This window comes from Suncus etruscus, chromosome 11, assembly GCF_024139225.1.
Source record: "Suncus etruscus isolate mSunEtr1 chromosome 11, mSunEtr1.pri.cur, whole genome shotgun sequence".
NCBI lineage: Eukaryota > Metazoa > Chordata > Mammalia > Eulipotyphla > Soricidae > Suncus > Suncus etruscus.
Genome location: NC_064858.1, coordinates 86,557,227 through 86,573,091, shown reverse-complemented (window position 1 = coordinate 86,573,091; position 15,865 = coordinate 86,557,227). Strand labels below are relative to the sequence as shown.

At 43.1% G+C, this 15,865-nt stretch overlaps 1 protein-coding gene and 1 non-coding gene across 6 annotated transcripts in view; both read left to right on the top strand.

Annotated features, from left to right (window-relative positions):
- The window catches only part of R3HDM2 (R3H domain containing 2), a 183,579-nt gene that overhangs the window by 78,150 nt on the left and 89,564 nt on the right, over window positions 1-15,865 (top strand). The gene's annotated exons all lie outside the window — the stretch shown is intronic.
- LOC126023757 (U6 spliceosomal RNA) lies at window positions 5,602-5,713 on the top strand. The gene has a single exon (XR_007500826.1). It is a non-coding gene; the product is annotated as a U6 spliceosomal RNA (small nuclear RNA).

Sequence of the window (15,865 nt, the reverse complement as noted above, 5' to 3'; positions counted from 1 at the left end):
TTGGATAATTAAAAACAAAATATATTATGTATTATCTTGCAAAAAAATAGATTTGGGGGGCACACCCAGTAGTGCTTAGGGGTTACACTGGAGGGTTCTGGAAGCCCTTTAGGGTATGGGGAATGAACCCTGCAAGTGCCCTGCTCACTATTCTAATGTTTTGTCCCCTAATGACTATTTCTCACCTACCAATTAACTATACCTTAGGCCAGAGAGCTAGCTCAAAGAGTTGAACACATGCCTTGCATACAGAAGCTAGTTTCCCTGCATTGTTATATTCCTCTGAGCAGCATCACATGACTAGCTTGAGCACCAACCTCAGGCTTGCAAGTATGGGCTAAGAGCTGAGTGATTCCTTGTCCTCCTGAGCACTACTTGAGAGCTTGAGAGGTTCCCTCCCTCAAAAAAGAAAAGCATATGGGCCGGAGAGATAGCATGGAGGTAAGGTGTTTGCCTTGCATGCAGAAGGTCGGTGGTTCAAATCCCAGCATGCCATATGGTCCCCCGAGCCTGCCAGGAGGAATTTCTGAGGGGGGGGAGGGGAGAGAGAGAGAGAGAGAGAGAGAGAGAGAGAGAGAGAGAGAGAGAGAGAGAGAGAGAGAGAGAGAGCATAAAAGTAATTGCACCACATGTTCTTTTATTTTTATTTTGGTTTTTGGGCCATACTCAGCATTGCTTAGGGGTTACTTTGGGCTAGAAATTAATACTGACAGGTTCGGGGACCATATGGGATACTGGGATCAAACCCAGATCAGCTGCATACAAGGCAAATGCTCTGTCCGCTGTGCTATTACTCGGACCCTTGCACCTCATTTTCTCAGGTGTTTTCTTTGCCCACCACCACCCACTAGTCTGCTACAAGTTTCCTATTTGGCAAAGCTTAGCTCAAATGCTCAGATTCTCAGCAGTTTGGCTACCGAAGATCAAATCCTACCTATATCAGTCACTGATTCTGTGACCTTGAATAACTCTGTTCTTTATACATAAAATATTTGCAATCTTCATACATAAAATATTTGCAATGAAGATAATTGTGCTTTTCCTTTGGGTTTATTTTAAGGATTAAAAAAGTTAGTATCTTTTTTTTTTTTTTTTTTTTTTTTTTTGTGGTTTTTGGGTCACACCCGGCAGTGCTCAGGGGTTATTCCTGGCTCCAGGCTCAGAAATTGCTCCTGGCAGGCACGGGAGGACCATATATGGGACGCCGGGATTCGAACCGATGACCTCCTGCATGAGAGGCAAACGCCTTACCTCCATGCTATCTCTCCGGCCCCCAAAAGTTAGTATCTTTTTAAGATGTGCCCTAGTCATCTTAATGGTTAATGGTTTATTTAACATTAGCCATTAATACTTAGAAATTAAACAGCTGTCATTTATATCTTTAGATTATCTGTAATTTTTGAAGAAGCCAAAAGAGAGGGTTTTTTTGTTTTGTTTTGTTTTGTGGCCCACATGGGCTTACAAATGCCTGATCTGTAATAAGAAATTACTTCTGGTAATTTCGGGACAATTCTGGACAAAAAGGGTGCTGAGGATTGAACCCAGATGGGCCAAGTACAAGGCAGGAGCCCTTCATGCTGTACTATCTCTCCGCTCCAGAGGAGATTGGGGGTGGAGGGTTGGGTTGGGTTGGTGGGTTTTTGGGAGGTGTTTTATGTTTGTTTGTTTTTGTATAGGGTATTTTGTTTGTTTTTTTTTTTTGGTTTTGAGGGCACACCTGGCAGCACCCAGGGGTTACTCCTGTCTCTCTGCTCAGAAATCGCTCCTGGCAGGCACAGGGGACCATATGGGATGCCAGGATTTGAACCACCATTGGTCCTGGGTTGGCTGCTTGCAAGGCAAACACCCTACCACTGTACTATCTCTCTGGCCCCTGATGTTCGTTTGTTTTTGGACCACTCCTGGAAATGTTTAGGGGTCACTCCTGGCTCTGCAATCTGAAATTATTCCTGGTGTTGTTTGGGGGACCATCTGGGATTCCCCAGATCTGAATCCAGGATGGCTTTGTGTAAAGCAAATAAATACCCTACCTGCTGTCCTATCAACATAGCTCCTCAGAAAATTTTTGGTCTATGGAGTATATTGAGTTTTTAAAATTAATATAAGCATAATCTAATTAATTTTCAAATTGATGAAGGGTCTGGAGCAATAGTATGGTTCAACCATTACTTTTATCTTCTTTGAACAACATACTAGATATTTCTGCCTGTGTGTGTTGTGTGTGTGTGTGTGTGTGTGTTTGTTTGTTTGTTAGGGTTTCTTTTTTTTTTTTTTTTTTTTGGTTTTTGGGCCACACCCTGCAGTGCTCAGGGCTTACTCCTGGCTGTCTGCTCAGAATTAGGTCCTGGCAGGCTCAGGGGACTATATGGGACACCGGGATTCGAACCAACCACCTTTGGTCCTGGATCGGCTGCTTGCAAGGCAAACGCTGCTGTGCTATCTCTCCGGGCCCAAGTTTGTTAGGGTTTCTTTTGGTTTTGTTTTTGGGCCATACCAAAAATGATCTAGGATGTCAGTTTGAGCTGAGCTTGAACATGAATGGCCATATGCAAGGGCCAGCTCCTCTTTTGTTGGTTTTTATTCTGTAATACTGTCTTGTCTATTGTGAAATCTTAGGAGAACTGAGTCAGGAGTATCTTCTGAGCATTACCAGGTGTAGCCCCTAAACTAGCGATGGTGAACCTATGGCACGTGTGCCAGCTGTGGCACGCGAAGGCCTTGCAGCTGGCACTTGGGAAGTCTGCAATTAATAAATTTATAAAATTTATAAAGATTTTTTAGAGGGGGGGAATAAAAAAGTATTTTTAGATACTAAAATCTTGTTATTAAGGTTTAGTTGACATGCAGGCACTTTGAGGAAATTCTTTGGTTTTGTGCAGCAGTTTGGGCACTCGGGCTCAAAAAGGTTAGCCATCACTGGAACCAGTTCAGACCTAAACCATAACAGCAGTAAAAATAACAAAAATGAAGTGCCATTGCTATATGGACACAGTGAGTAGGGCATTTACCTTGCATTTGGCTGACCTGGGTTCAATCTCTAGTATCTATGCTCTCCAGGCACTTCTAGGAGTAACCCTGAGCATCACCAGTGTGGCCCCCAAACCAAAAAGAAATATCAAGGAAAAAGAAAGTGTTCATTTCTGAAAATTTGTATCATCTGCTTTTCCCCTTTAAGATGGTGCAGTATTCTTTTATTTTCATTTATTCTTTTTTTGTTGTTGTTTTGTTTTTGTTTTTATTTTTGGGTCACACCGTGCAGCACTCAGGAGTTACTCCTGTCTCTGCCCTCAGAAGTCGCTCCTGTCAGGCTCGGGAGACCATATAGGATGCCGGGATTCGAACCATCATCTGTTCGAATCAGCTTCGTGCAAGACAAACGCCTTACCGCTGTGCTGTCTCTTCAGCACCATTTATTCACTTTTTAATCGGTTTGGGGGCCACATTCAGCAGCACTGCTGAAAGGCTGTTCCTGGCTCTGAGCTCAGGAGTGACCCCTAGTGGTCTTTTGGGAGAGACTATATGTGGTGCTGAGGCCAAAAAACAAGGCCAACCTCACCCAGGTGCGTACTATCTTTCCAGTCCTTTTTCCATTTATGAAAGTATAAAATTTACATGAATTACATAATTTACATAAACTTTACCCTGAACAAAGTTGGATCATAAACCAAATGTTAAGTCACAAATTCTCACTAAAATATTCAATATCCTCATGCCTTCTTACCTTCTTTTATTATTTTTTTTGGGGGGGGGTCACACCCGGCAGTGCTCAGGGGCTACTCCTGGCTCTACGCTCAGAAATCGCCCCCGGCAGGCTCAGGGGACCATATGTGATGCCGGGATTCCAACCACTGTCCTTTTGTATGCAAGGCAAACTCCTTACCGCTGTGCCAATCTCTCCGGCCTGCCTTCTTACCTTCTTTTAACTTATTATTAAAAACATAGAGATATTCCTTTGTGAGTTTTGGGGGTTTACACCAAAAAATGTCTCTGGGCTTACTTCTGGCTGTGTACACAGGTTAGGCTCAAGGAATATATATATGGCAGTGCTGGGATCAAACCTGGGTTGAACGTGTGCAATGCAAGCACCCTATCTGCTGTCTCTCTCTGACTCCCACCATTTTGTGGCTTTTTAAATCTGAAGTCAACATTTTATTTAGAAAAATAGAGGAAGGGTAGGAGGGAGGAATGAAGGGAGATGGAGAGAGTGATGGAGAGAGTAGGGGAGAGAGAATATGCATCTCAGGTTGAGATGTAAGGAAATTTCTAAGATATAGGAATATTAAAATGCTTAAAATGGATATATTTTAAGCATATGTTTCAGGAAAGATAATAATCTGGGGGGATAGGAAAGACCCATGGTGTTCAGGGCTTCTGTTTCTGTGCTCAGGGACCCATTCAGTAGTAGGGATCAGCTTCATGCAAGGTAAGCACCTTTAACCTCGGTACTATCTCTCCAGCCAACCCCCAAAATATTAATATCTTTGCTTTGTTTTCTGTTTTGGGGGTCACTCCTGATGGTGTGTAGGGCTTACTCCTGCCTCTGCACTCAGAGTATTTCCTATTAGACTCAGGGGTCCATGTAGGTACCAGGAGCGATTTCTGAGCTTATAGCCAGGAGTAACCCCTGAGCATTACAGGGTGTGGCTGAAAAAAAAAAAAGAAAAAAAAGAAGAAGAAACATTTGGGATTTAGGCCACCCCTAGCTGTGCTCAGGAATTACTCCTGGTGCTATTCTGGGAACTATATGCAATGACAGAGATCAAACCAGGGTTCTCTAAGGGCAAGATTACGCAAGATTTCTTGTCCCTGGAAGAAACTCTTTTGTTATCTCCAAAGCTATTTTATTTAATGGTGCTGGAAAGATAGTACAGCAGTAGGGTGCTTGCTTTGCATGGGTCTGACTAGGGTTTAATCTGAAGCACTATATATGGCCCTCAAAGCCCTTCCAGGACTGAATCCTGAGCACTACTGGATGTGAATACAACAAAATAAACCCTTGAATATATTTATCATAGGAAATTGGGGGGGGGGTGTCCTGTTTAGTCTTAGGTAAAGAAAACTCATCACAGCACTATTTCATTATAAAAATTAACAGCTTTATAAATATTCTATAATAGGTACAGTAACTATTAAAATTATTTTGCTGGAGAGACAGCACAGTGGTAGAGTGTTCGCCTTGCATGTGGCCAATCCAGGATGGACTTGGGTTCGATTCCCTGGCATCCCATATGGTCCCCCAAGCCTGCCAGGAGCGATTTCTGAGCAAAGATCTAGGAGTAACCCCTGAGTGCGGCTGGGTGTGACCCAAAAAGCCACAAAATAAATAAATAAAATATTAGATTTAGATACATCCAGTATAAATACAAATCCCGTACAAATTTAGAGGCAAAGTTTATATAGACAAAAAAAATCTCTTGACAAAATTGCAATTTATTGCATTGATCAGGGGTGTCGCTAGAGATACAGCTAGAGCAAGCACTTGGCTTGGGACTTCCCCCTCCCATGCATTAATAGGAATAATTTCTGATTTATACATTTTATCAGTTAATTTGTCTCTTTTACCTGCATATGTTTCATATCAATGTAAAGAAACCTATTGTGGTGCTCGCTTCGGCAGCACATATACATATATAAAATTGGAATGATACAGAGAAGATTAGCATGGCCCCTGGGCAAGAAACCTATTGTGCTTTTCTAATCATAAGAATAAAATCTGGGGCCGGAGAGATAGCATGGAGGTAAGGCGTTTGCCTTTCATGCAGAAGAGCGGTGGTTCAAATCCCAGCATCCCTTATGGTTCCCCGTGCCTGCAGGGGTGATTTCTGAGCACAGAGCCAGGAGTAACCCCTGAGCACTGCCAGGTATGACCCCCCCCCCCAAAAAAAAGAATAAAATCTTTGTTTTTATCTTAATTTTTTTATGTACTTGCAGCCATCCAAGTAGTGCTCAAGAGGCCTGGGGGCCCCTTCCTAGCAATTCACCAACTATTGAGCTAGCAGTCACTGCTAGAAGCTTTAGAATTAAATGCTTCTCAGGCCCTGTAATGCCACCACCCAGTCAGTGCTTCGGTGGCTCCAGCAGTGCTTTTATTGTTTAGCTTTCTTTTTTTTGGGGGGGGGGGGTGGGCCACACCCGGCAGTGCTCAGGGGTTACTCCTGGCTCTATGCTCAGAAATCACTCCTGGCAGGCTCGGGGGACCATATGGGATGCTGGGATTCTAACCATCAACCTTCTGCCCCTAGCTTTCTCATTTCTTATGGGATGCTAGGTTTGAGCCCAGGTGGCCATGTGCAAGGTAAGTCTACCCCACTGTATTATCGCTCCACTTTTGTACCCCTGCAATGCTTGAGGGACATTTGGTGTCCAGAACCATTCAGAGCCACCTTCTGCAAGTCATGCACCTTAAAGTCAGTACTATCTTTCTTACCAGTCTTATTTTTGTTCTCTGTGTGTGTCCTTTTTATTTGCCACACCCAGCGACTTTTAGGATTTATTCTTGGTTTTGCACTCAGGAATACCTGCACTCAAGTACTAGTGGTACCCAGGGGAACATGTGGGGTTCCGGGGATAGATTCCTGAGTCAGCTGAATACAAGGCAAGTCTTTCCCCCACTGTATTAATGCTTTAACCCAGTCTTACTTTTTATTTGTGTTTTTTTTTTATTTATTTTGGTTTTTGTTTACTTATTTTGGTTTTTGGATCACACCTGGCAGCACTTGGGGTAACTCCTGGCTCTGCACTCAGAAATCGCTCCTGGCAGGCCCCGGGGGGGATCATATGGGATGCCGGGAATCGAACCACTATCTGTCCTGGGCCACAAGCAAGGTAAACACTCGACCATTGTGCTGTCGCGCCGGCCCCTGTCTTACTTATTTTTAAAGTCTTTTCATTCTTATTGTAGTTTGGGTAAAATGGAATAATAAAAATTTTAAATCCTTTTCGTTATTACTATTTGTAAATTAAATACTAGAATCTGTTAAAATGAACATAAGTGTAATGTCCTATATACATTTTTTGTTTTTTGTTTTTGTTTTTGGGTCACACCTGGTCGTGCTCAGGGCTTACTCATGGCTCTGTGATCACACCTGGCAGGCACAGTGGACCATATGTGTGCTGGGACTTGAACCACCGTTGATCCTGGGTTGCCCTACCACTGTGCTATCTCTCTGGCCCCCTATATATTCATTTCTAACCCTGGTGTTTGTTGTTTTGGTTTTGGTTTTTGGGTCACACCTGGCAGCGCTCGGGTTATTCCTAGCTCTACGCTCAGAATTTGCTCCTGGCAGGTGCAGGGAACCATATGGGATGCCGGGATTTGAACCACTGTCCTTCTGCATGCAAGGCAAACGCCATACCTCCACGCTATCTCTTTGGCCCCTCTAACCCTAGTTTTTATAACACATTTGATGTTCAATAAATAATAGCTGCTGCAACTGTTACAGAAAGATGGCCTCCTTTTATCAAAGTTTATGTTCTCATATTTGGAGAGACTGTCACTGAAGAAATAATCAGGCTTATGCAATTCTTGTCCTTTTTTTTTTTTTTTTTTTTTGGTTTTTGGGCCACACCCGGCGGTGCTCAGGGGTTACTCCTGGCTGTCTGCTCAGAAATAGCTCCTGGCAGGCACGGGGGACCATATGGGACACCGGGATTCAGCTGGATCAGCTGCTTGCAAGGCAAATGCCGCTGTGCTATCTCTCCGGGCCTGCAATTCTTGTCCTTTTGAGGACAATAAATATGTTGTCCTTCAATAGACACTGACCCAGGGTTTTTTTTTTTTGGACCACACTCAGGGGCTACTCCTGACTATGCGCTCAGAAATCGCTCCTGGCTTGGGGGACCATATTGGACGCCGGGGGATTGAACTGAGGTTCATCCTAGGTTAGCACTTGCCAGGCAAACGCCCTACCACTGCACTATCACTCAGGTCCCTGACTCAGGATTTAAAAATAAACAGAAAACTGGGAGTGTAGTGAAGACAGAGCAGGAACCACTATGACAGTGATAGTTGAGAATGACCATTCTGAACAAAAACTGAGTGCTGAAAGGAGTAAAGTAATATGCCTGATACCCCATCAGTAACAGTATTACAAGCAATAGTGCCTAAAGGAAAAAAAGAGCGAGGGAGGGAGAGAGATCAGTAGAGGCATGGAGGATTGAGGGAAGGAAACTGAGGACTTTAGTTATGGGATATGTGCACTGGTTAAAGGATGGGTGTTATAACATTGTATGATTGAAACAAAACAGTCAAAAACTTTTAACTATATGTTGTGGTGATTCAGTATAAATATAAATTAAACAGGCAACCATAAAAATTTTTATAGAATGAGAGTAAAATGGTTTTTGTTTTCCTTGAGGAAATTGTTATAGAGAAAGTCAGTAATAATAATTATGTGTGTGTGTTGTTATCTTTGAGTCCAAATTGCTTCTACCCCTTTTCTGGATTTTCTTCCTAAGAATCTTTGTGAAAGCTAAAGAGATAGCTCAGTGAGCTTAGTGCATGTATGGCTTGCCTAGAGACCTGGGTTTGATTCCTAACACTGCATGGACCCCCTTAAGGATCACACTGATGGAAGCAAACCTGCCACACTCCTAACACTGGACATGAAGCTCTACTAGAGGTGGCTTTAAAAAGAAAAAAAAAATTCTTCAGAAATTGAGGGGCTGGAGAGATAGCATGGAGATAAGGCGTTTGCCTTTCATGCAGAAGGTTGGTGGTTCGAATCCCGGCATCTCATATGGTCCCCCAAACCTGCCAGGAGCGATTTCTGAGCATCGAGCCAGGAGTAACCCTTGAGCGCTGCTGGGTGTGACCCAAAAACCAAAAACCAAAAAAAAAAAAAAAAAAAAAAAAGAAAGAAATTTGAAGCAGCATTACAGAAAAGGTTTTTTTTGTCTGTTTTAGAAATTTCTGGAACTCTGCTATTTCCATGTTGGTTGACTTTTATAGGTCCCCTGAAAAAGAATAAAAGGCTACATTGGCCATGGATTTTTGTGGAAACTGAGATCTGAGATATGCTTGTAAGAAGTTGGAGTAAGAGGGGCCGGAGAGATAGCATGGAGGTAAGGTGTTTGCCTTTAATGCAAAAGGACGGTGGTTCGAATCATGGCATCCCATATGGTCCCCTGTGCCTGCTGAGGATGATTTCTGAGCGTAGAGCCAGGAGTGATCCCTGAGCACTGCAGGTATGACCAAAAACAAAAAAAAAGAAGAAGAAGATGATGAAGTAAGAAACAGTGGGTAAGGACCAGAGAGATAGCACAGCAGTAAGGCATTTGCCTTGCATACAGCTGATCCAAGATGGATGGTAGTTCGAATTCCAGCATCCCATACAGTCCCCAGTGCCCGCCAGGAGTGACTTCTGTGTGCAGAGCCAGGAGTAACTCCTGACTGCCACCAAGTGTGAACCAAAAACCAAAAAAAAAAAGAAAGAAAGAAAGAAGGAAGGAAGGAAGGAAGGAGGGAGGGAGGGAGGGAGGGAGGGAGGAGGGAGGGAGGGAGGGAGGGAGGGAGGGGGGGAGGGAGGGAGGGAGGGAGGGAGGGAGGAAGGAGGGAAGGAAGGAAGGAAGGAAGGAAGGAAGGAAGGAAAGAAGGGAGGGAGGGAGGGAGGGAGGAAGGAAGGAAGGAAGGAAGGAAGGAAGGAAGGAAGGAAGGAAGGAAGGAAGAAAAGAAAGAAGGAAGGAAGGAGGGAGGGAGGGAGGGAGGAAGGAAGGAAGGAAGGAGGGAGGGAGGGAGGGAGGGGGGAGGGAGGGAGGGAGGAAGGAAGGAAGGAAGGAAGGAAGGAAGGGAGGGAGGGAGGGAGGGAGGGAGGGGGGAGGGAGGAAGGAAGGAAGGAAGGAAGGAAGGAAGGAAGGAAGGAAGGAAGGAAGGAAGAAGGAAGGAAAGAAAGAAAGGAAAGGAAAGGAAAGGAAAGGAAAGGAAAGGAAGGAAGGAAGGAAGGAAGGAAGGAAGGAAGGAAGGAAGGAAGGAAGGAAGGAAGGAAGGAAGGAAGGAAGGAAGGAAGAAAAGAAAAGAAAGAAACAAACAGTGGGTAGGGTGTGTGCCTTACACATGGCAGATCCAGACAGTCACCGGCACACTATATGGTTTCTTGACCCAACTAGGAGTAATCATTGGGAGTGATCCAAAACAATACAAAATAAAACAACAAAGCTCCATTGTTTTCACTTACTTTTAGAGGGGGTCTTTGGAACCATATCTGGTGGTGCTCAGGGGTTACACTTGGCTCTATGGTCAGAAATTACTCCTGGCATGTTTCAGGGACTGTAGGGAATGCCAGGGATTGAACCCGCTGTGCTATATAGCTCTGGCCGCCACAGTTTTCACTTTCAACATGTTAAAGAAAAGCACTAGGTACGCAGGTCACAAGCTGTTTTTGCTGGGAAACTGTGTCAGATATTTTTAACATTTGACTGTTGTTATTATCTGTATTCTTTTTGTTTTGTTTTTGTTCTTTGGCTCACACCCAGCAGTGCTCAGGACTTACTCCTGACTCTGCACTCAGGGATTACTTCTGGTGGGTTCAGGGGACTATTGGGTGCCATGTGTTGAACCCGGGTTCGCTTCATATAAAGCAAGTATGTGGGTCTCCGTACTATTGCTCCATTCCCTATTTTCTCTTTATTCATTTTTTGTCTTTTCAACTTCTATTTATTGTTTTTAGTTTTTATTATAACACCATGATTTACTAAGTTATACATAATCAGTTATTTAAGGCAATAAATGTCCAGACACCAATCCTACCACCAGTGTGACCTTCCCCATTACCAATGCTCCCAACTTCTCACCTGCTGCTGTAGCCTATCTCAGTGCAGGCACAAACAAATTTACTTCATCTTGTTTGTTACAACACAAAGGCAAATGGAATTATCGAAACTTAGCTCAGCATGGGTCGGTTTGAAATAATTGCTATATCTCTCCATGGTGTTACTAAAGTCATTGTCTAAGAATTTACTGGGCTGTGGTTGTGTCTCTAATATACTGACTTCTGTGTTACTATTTAGGCTCATTGAGCTTTGTTGATAACTGTAACTTTCTCATAAGATTTCCTGTGATTAAAAAAAAAAAGATTTCCTGTGATACTTGTTGGCTAACACTACTGTAAACTTTTTTTTTTTTTCGGTCACCCGACAATGCTCAGGGGTTACTCCTGGCTTTACGCTCAGAAATCACTCCTGGCAGGTTCGGGGGACCATATGGGATGCCGGGATTCGAACCACCGTCCTTCTGCGTCTAAGGCAGACGCCTTACCGCTGTGCTATCTCTCCGGCCCCTACTGTAAACTTTTGATGTGTTGTATAGTCCAGATCAATGGATCTGAAACAAACTTGGTAACCTTTTATACATTTAAATTAAAGAACTTAGGGGCCGGGCAGTGGCGCTAGAGGTAAGGTGTCTGCCTTGCCAGCGCTAGCCTAGGACGGACTGCGGTTCGATCCCCTGGTGTCCCATATGGTTTCCCAAGCCAGGAGTGACTTCTGAGCGCATAGCCAGGAGTAACCCCTGAGCATCACTGGGTGTGGCCCAAAAACAAAAAAAAAAAACAAACAACAAAACAAACAAAAAGAAAATTAAAGAACTTGGCCTTTTCTGTGAAGGGTAGAGGGTGTGTCATTGAGTGATTATGGTTCATGCAGAGAGGGAATCTCCCAACCCCTTTCTGAGAATACCACAGATACTATCAGCCCAAGCTGGGCTACCAGTGTGTTTTTGGCAGCCATTTTCTCTGGGTGTGTGGTCTTTTCTGGATTCTCTTTATTTTTATTTATTTATTTATTTTTGGTTTTTGGGTCGCATCGGCAGTGCTCAGGGGTTACTCCTGGCTCTACGCTCAGAAATAGCCCCTTGCAGGCTCGGGGACCATATGGGATGCCGGGATTCGAACCACTGACCTTCTGCATGCAAGGCAAACACCTTACCTTCATGCTATCTCTCCGGCCCCCTTTTCTGTATTCTTAATATAAGTAACTTATGTAATAAATATATGTTCAGTAAGTAGTTACAGGATGATTAACTATAGTCTCAATACCATGGCTATTGTGACTAAAACCATTTTCTCTTCCATTTGCAATGAAAGAGCTAATACCACTGAACTATATGTTTAAATCTTTAATAAAATGGGAGCCAGAGAGATATAACAACATACTAGGGTACTTGCTTTGCACATAGCCATTACAGGTATCAAACCCTGATACCTCATGTGGTTCCTGGAGCCTCCCCAGGATTGATCTCTGAATACAGAGCTAGGCATATAAACCATGAGTATTGCCAGCTGTAGCCTCAAATCCCCCCCCAAAAAAAGAGCTAAAATGGTCTTTTTTATGGAATACATTTTTACCATATTTTTTGAGATGATATGTCTGGCAGTGCTAAGAGTCAGTTACTCTTTTGGTGGTGCTTGGGGTTCTATGCAATTCCAGGGATTGAACCTGAGGGTTTTAACATGCAAATCATAAACTCCAGTCCATTGAACTATCTCCTTGACTCTTACCACAATAAAAAAAAAAATCAGCACAACTGGGGACTGGAGCTGTATAGCACAGCAAGTAGGACGTTTGTTTTGCACATCTGGGTTTAATACCTGGCATCCTATATGGTACCTTGAGCCTTCTGGGAGTGATTTCTGAACACAAATCCTGAAGTAATGCTTGTGTGCCACCGAGTGTGGCTCAAAATACACACACACGATGACGACAACAACAACAACAACACGGGGCCAGAGAGATAGCACAGTGGTAGGGCGTTTGCCTTGCACGCTCCCAACCCATGACGGGCCCATGTTTGATTCCCAACATCCCCTAGGATCCCCTGAGCCTGCCAAGTGTGATTTTTAAATGCAGAGCCAGGAGTAACCCTTGAGCACTGCTAGGTGTGGCCCCAAAACCAAAACAAACAAACAAACAAACAAAAAACACAACCGGGTCTAGAGATAGTATAGCAGGTAGGGCTTGAGTTCAGCTAACTGGTGTTTGATCCCTGGATCGCCATATTGTCCTGGTAGGAGTGATTCCTTAAGCACAGAGCCCAAGTTGGCAGTCTAGCAGATGTGGTCCAAAAACCAAAACAATACCAAGAAGAAAACAAAAAAGGAAAGAAAGAAGCCACAGTTATATAAGCCAAGTGAAAATGTACAGTTTTTAAGCTAATTTTGACCCTGATATCTCAGATTGTATCCATATTTCTGCAAACTTAACTCTTCCCATGTACAGAGGTGACCACCAAAGTTGCTGGTTGCAGCCAGAGATACTACATCAGTTATTGGGAAAAAATGGAATCTCTTGTTAAGTAAATTTTAGAATGTTAGTGACTGGCGCAAGAGAGACAATACAGTATCTGACCTAGGTTCAATTTCTAACACCCCCCATAGTCCCCTAAGCACCATCAGTAGTAATTCATAGTGCAGAACCAGGAGTAACCCCTGAGCATCATTGGGTGTGTCCCTCTTACACACAAAAAGGAATGGTTAGTGAATGCCATTAGGACAAATGATGGATTGTTTTAAATCTAGCATCATTATCTACCTGGTAATTATCTTGTTTCCTCTGCTTCAATGAGATCTGCAGTGAAGAAGGAATTGGGGCATATGGAATGTGAAGAGCAAATATATATAATTTTCTTACTAAGGCTTTTTTCTCTAAAAGCATATAGGAAATGGTAAAGAGCAACATTTAGAGAAAAGGATAAACTTCACAATTCCAAGGACTTTATGAGCTGATTCTTGATTTGAGATTATGATGAATAAGAGGTTCAGATCTTTGAGTTTTAATGTCATTTTAACATTAAAAAAAAAAAAGGGCATGGTCCAGAACAATAGCACAGAAGCAGGGATTTGCCTTGCACACAGCTGACCTGGGTCAGACCCAAGTTCAATCCTCAGTATCCCATATGGTCTCCTGAGCACTGAGGGTGTGGCCCAAAAACGAAAAAACAAACAAACCAAAAAACAGGATTGCAATACAGAGTGAAGGCACTCGCCTTGCACATGGCCAAGCCAGATTCAATCTTTGGTTTCCTCTATGAGTCCCCAAGCCTACCAGTTGTGATCCAAAAAACGCCATGGGAAATTACTATTATTGTGTTTTGTTTTGTTTTGGGGCCACATCCTGCAGCACTCAGGGGTTATTCCTGGCTCTGCACTCAGACATCACTCCTGGCAGGCTTAGGGATCATATGGGGTGCCAGGAATGAAATCTGGGTCTGTCCCGGGTCCGCAGCATACCAGGAAAACACTCTACTGCTGTGCTATCTTTCTGGTCCAGTGATGGAGAAATTAAAAATGTCTGCAGTATTGGGCCGGAGAGATAGCATGGACGTAAGGCGTTTGCCTTTCATGCAGAAGATCATTGGTTCAAATCCCCGGCGTCCCATATGGTCCCCCGTGCCTGCCAGGAGCAATTTCTGAGTCTGGAGCCAGGAATAACCCCTGAGCACTGCCAGGTATGACACAAAAACAAAAAAAAAAAAAAACAAAAAAATGTCTCCAGTCTTAAAACTTCCAGCTTTCTCTGTATATTATGATATGTAAGAAAAGCTCCAATGTTGTGGTCTCATCTGGGCTGCTCTTTCCTTTCACAAATTCCTCAATATATCTTTTTTGTTTTGTTCTGTTTTGTTTTTTGTCTTGGGGCCACACCCGGTGGTACTCAGGGGTTACTCCTGGCTGTCTGCTCAGAAATAGCTCCTGGCAGGCACGGGGGACCATATGGGACACCGGGATTCGAACCAACCACTTTAGGTCCTGGATCGGCTGCTTGCAAGGCAAACGCCGCTGTGCTATTTCTCCGGGCCCCCTCAATATATCTTGTTGTGAGTTTTTCACAGTTCAAGGACTCCTAAATTTCTGTACTAAAATTCAACAAGAAAAAAATTCTCCAGGGTTTGCAGGATTTCTTGTTATTTGCATAGATTCATTGTTATTGTTATTCACCCTTTCCCCTGCTGTTCATTCTTAGTGTATCAGAATGAGAGTATTTCTTATTTGTTTGTAGAAACTGCTCTTTAACAGCTTTAGCAGTAGTTTCTGTGGAAAGAGGTTTATTAAAAAAATAAATAAATAAAGCCAATGGAGAGATCTCATCTTGTAGCTCTTAGTGATAAAGCCTGTTGCCATGGATTTGTGGATCAGATTGGCTGACCCAGGGACCAATGAGCAGATAAAGCAAAACATATCATCATTTAACCTTACAGAATTCATTTACTCAGAAATATTGCATGAATACCATAACTATATAGAGAACTATAAAATGTTTCAAGAATGGTGTAGAGTATTTTTCTTTTAAAATTCACTATTTAAACATGTAATGATACATGACCTTCTTCATGCAGTTTTATTGGGAGAAGCTATGGCGAGAAACACCTATTACCTCTCTGTGAATCTAGCTGCTGCTGCAGTCACTTGGGTTTATGCCAAGTCTAAATCAATCTGGCCTTCTAGACTAGATATTTGTCTTTATAGCTGAGCTACTTTGCTTGTTTTGTTAGCTTAAAAGCTGAGTCAGAAATTGGCAGCTTTTTTTCATACTTGTTTTTCTTTCTATCTCTTCTACCCCCATGTGGCAGATTCTAAGAATGTTAAATTTACATTCCATTTGATCTAGTGTTAGGGAGTATGCTTGGAGTGGCTTGCAGATTTTCCATCTTCAGTTCCCTACCTGTTCATATTAATTAACATAGGCCTGGTAGTTTTTGCCTTCTAGGTTCCTTGTCAGAGCAGATCATGCTATTTTTTTCCTGGTCTTTATTCCATTAAGTCTGAGAATAGTTCATTCATACATAGAAAATCCCTACCATAGTTCTTATAAATGGAAAAAGTCAGGATTTTGTCTTTTTTTGGGGGGAGGGCACACCCATTGACACTCGGTGGTT